Raw genomic sequence first — 4,160 nt, forward strand, 5'->3', positions numbered from 1 at the left:
TCCTTCCCAGGGACGGGGCTCGCCGCGCCCCGGAGGGAGATCTGCACATGGGCAGGAGCCCGACCGGCGCCCCGGGGCACCCGCGCGGGGCAGAGCCCGGGGGCCAGGGGCGCGCGCGGAGGGGGCTGCGTGCCGCGCCGTCCGCCCGCTGCTCCCGTGCGCCCCGCCTCGCCCGATGCCCTCGGAGCGGGCGGCCGACGGGCCCTTCCTGGTGGCCCGCGCGGGGACGCACCCGCCCCGGGCCGTGCCGCGCCGCGCGCGGCGGTGACTCAAGCGTCCGGCCGCGCTGAATCACGGCCCCGCCGGACGCTCGCCCTGGCCGGCCGGCCGGCCGGCCTGCTCCCCCGGCGCCCCTCCCGGACTCGCCCCTCCCGGGCCCCGGCCGCCTCTGCCTCGCGTCTCCACGCGGGTCTGCCGCTCCCGCCGCCCCTCGCCCTCCTGGAGAGCTTCCAGGGGCACCAGCATCCCGAGGGACGGAGCGGCCGCAGGCCGGCCGGGAGGACCCCCGCGGGCGGCAGAGTCGGAGAAGGGCGCCTTCTGCTTCACGGGCGAACCACCGGGAGCGCCCCAGGCTTTTCCAAGGGGTGTGTGTGCGGGGGCCACTCGTTCTGCCTGGCAGAGCCATCTCCCTCCGGCCATTTCCTTCAGCATATTTCGGAAGGGAGCGCCAGAGTTGCCAGGGGGCTGCAGGAGCCGGCCCAAAAGTGAGCCATGGGGAGTGTGGGGGTAATGCCACCCCCTTGCTGGGCTGGCGGGAGAGCCAGGGAGGGGCTGGACGGGAGCTGCCGACGCCACGCTTGACACCAAGACGGTGCCCCCTTTGCCCTGGCACCTAACCATGTGCCAAGCTGCCTGCCCCCCTCCCCCTGCACGGTGCTGGCGGGGCTGGCCGCTCCCCTGAAGAAGCGAAACAGATGAGGAAATTGACTGGGAGAGACTCACACTTCACACCCTTGCAAAAGCACGACCCAAATAACAATGAGCGCCAAGCCAGATGCTCAGGGTCCCGGAGCCAGCCTGCACCCCAAACCCATGCCGATGGACCGAACTGTGGGAGGGCGACGGGCTGTGCCAGGGCAGCCACAGGCCCAGAGGGAAGGGGGGGCGACGGACCCGCAGCTGTCGGTTGTGTGGCCTGAGGGTTGTTCGGCACCCCACCTCCCCAGCGGGGCGTCTGTGTGGGGCTGCTCGGCGGGACACACAAACACGTCCCGTGATCTCCGCGCTCGGGCAATGCATGCATGTGGGGGGCGCTCGGAGCCCCCTGGCCGGCTTGCCAGCAGGTCTGTCCATGGCCGGGTCCACACGCCCTGACTCGCTGCCCAGAGTGGAGCAGGAAGCCCACCGATGTGGTCGGCCGCAGTCAAAAGGAAGTCGGGATTTTCTGCTCTCGGAGCAATTGAGGAAGTCCCCGCCCAACGTGCGTTCCTTTTCTGGGACACGTGCCTCCCCGCACTCCTCCTCGCGTCAGGCCTTTCCCCAAAGTTGACCCCCATGGCAGGCCACTTCCAGGCACTGGTCGCCTCCTTTCAAGCCCCCAGCAGCTCAGGACGATGGACGGCCTTTCTGGGGCCTGCCAGCCTAGGGGCTGGGCCCCCTGCCTGCCCCAGAGCCGTGGGGGTCCACAGCCTTCGCCGGGCCCCCACCACAGCTCGACATCGGTGCCGCCTTCCCTCTCCAGCCAGCCTCCACGGGGCCTCTGCTCCTCTGCCGTCTGGCCCTGCTGTTGCCCCAGTCGCGCTGCGTTTCCCCAGTGTCTCCATTTTACTGCTGTTCTCGCTTTGTGCTGACCTGCTATTCACGATTTGTTGACTGGTGCGGCTCGTACTGTTTTCCGGGCACTTTCTTGTGAATATGGGAGGCGCTCTGGGGCACCTCTGGACAAGGCAAGGGAAGGCAAGGCAAAGCAAGCGACTTCCCACAGAAAGAAAGCAAGCCGGCGGAGAGAGGCTGAACGTGCTCCGGGTTGCTCCACGGGGGGACAGAACCGCCTCGGAGCACGCCAACCGGTGCCCCAAACCAGCCCCCTGCTCCCAAAGCCAGCGGCCAGCTGGCCAGCCTGGGTATCCCAAACAGTTCACACAGGGGTGGGGCAGAGGAGCCCCCGGTGCCAGAGAGACTGCCTTGCTGCAGGCGGGTTCGGTCCCACCACCAGCGGCCAGACAGCAGGGGATGGAAGGGGCAGCAAGCCTGGCGTGCAGTCCTGGGACTAGCTAGGGCTCTCCCTGGGGCTGCCCCGGTCGCAGCCCTCGGAGCACCGCCCCGGGCAGGGGCTGGCCTGGCCTGGCCTCCCGGCCACTTGGTGCCTTTTCCTGGCCCTGCTGCACGTTCCGTGGAGCGGGGCCGCCCGCGTGAGGGATCCCTTTGTGTGACGGGTCTAGATAGCATCGCGCTCCGGGCAGCGGCGTTGGAGTCGGGGAGACAACGCGCTCCTTCAGACACTCCAGTCCCACGAGGAACCGGCTCCGAAGCGGCACGCCAAGAGCGGGGTGGGCTGCGAGGGGCCCCCGAGAGCGGCCATGGTCTGTCTCAGGGTGTTTGCGCTCGCCAGAACGAACTGGCTGGGAGTTATGGCTGCGGGTCTCCCGGACCGCTTTTGTCTGCCGCCTTCCGCTCACCGTGCACAAATTCGGCACCGCGGCCATGTTTGTCCCTTTACAGGCAGAATTCCTCCGAATGTTATTTTTCGGGGGGGGGGGAATTGCTTTTGTGCCCCGCCACAGCTTCTCACTTGGGCATCTGCGGCCCCCGTGTTGGAGCACATACTGGCCAGATGTGGGGGGGGGGGCGCTGGGGGTCATACAGGGTATGTGGAAGGCTCCAGACTGGCGTGACTTCCCCCCAGCCATGCGAGCCCTTCAGCCATTGGCTGAGCAATGTTTACGTGCGGGGCCCTTCCTGCAAGGCACGGCCCTCGAAAGTCGGCCAGTTGCCCTGTGCAGCAATCCCTCGTGCAGAGCCAAGTTAACATCCCCGTACGCTGGGCAGGAGGGCCGGATGGAGGGGCTTGCCAAAGCCCACCGGGGCCTTGAAGTGGGGACCTCCTGCCGTGGCTGCTTGCTGCTTGCTGCCCCTTCCCCTGGGAGCGCCCCTTCTGAACGCGTGGCCTGACGGGCGTCCCGAGCACTGCGGCTTCCGAGCCAAGCTGCCCGGCCCCTCTGCCCCCCGGCCATCCTGGGATCAGTGCGCCTGGACTGTGCTCCATGGGGCGGCCAGACTGGCCTCCTCCCAGGACATGGCTTGCCAAGGACGGGGGCTGTCTGCCCCCCCCCCCCGCTCCCACAAGGCTTGCCTTGCCGAGCATTTCTGGCATCTGGAGCTGCTGCTTTCAGGAAATGGTTCAGTGAAATAGCCAAGCTCTCTTGACGTGATTGACAGAAGCGAACTCCAAACCCGGTGGAGAGGGTGCAAATAAAGAAAGGATTATTCCGCCCCCCCCCCCCCCCAATGTCCGTCCCTTGGCAATTATCCCCCCCTTGAATTTTACCCGCATCCTCATTACGATAGTTGTGATAGTTCTGAAAGTCTCGGCACTTTCCTTTAGGACTTGCATAATCCGCATCTCAAGCCTCTCGGCTTTCTCTGGCTGCTGCTGCCCTCCCTCCTTGAGACCATTAGTGGGGATGTGAAGAGGAGAAGGGAGAGGCAGCAGTGGGTGGTGTGGCGTGGCACATGGGCTGCTGACCTCTGCAGAGGGGAGCACTGGGCACCCTCCACAGGCGGTCCCTCTCCCCGTCCCTTGATGGTGGGCCCAGCGAGAGCACCCAGGGCTCCCACAGAAGGCACTGCCTTTCGAGCTGACCGAAGGTTTCCTCTTGCACCGTGACTGTTCGGCCTCCCTCGTGCGCAGGTGCGAACGCTCCGTCGCTTCTCTGCCCCGTTGGAAACTGAAGGTTTAGGCCGTGGCTTACGAGGCAGGGCAGGGCAGCTCTGGGGCAAGCGAGAGCCGCCGAGAAGCACCTGCAGATCCGTGGGCAGCTGGCTCTGGATGGGACCCTGCAGAAAGCCGGGGCCGCCGTTTCTGTGCCACTTGGAGAAATCTTTTCAGAGGATTCCTGGCGCTTCACAAGGCACAGTTGCCCTTCATGGAATGTGCACTGACCCTTTCCTGAGCGAGCTGGTGGTCTGCATCGTGTTGGCAGACGGTGGCATCTCTCCCT

The sequence above is a fragment of the Varanus komodoensis genome, unplaced genomic scaffold (genome assembly GCF_004798865.1).
Source record: "Varanus komodoensis strain SLA01 unplaced genomic scaffold, ASM479886v1 scaffold132, whole genome shotgun sequence".
NCBI lineage: Eukaryota > Metazoa > Chordata > Lepidosauria > Squamata > Varanidae > Varanus > Varanus komodoensis.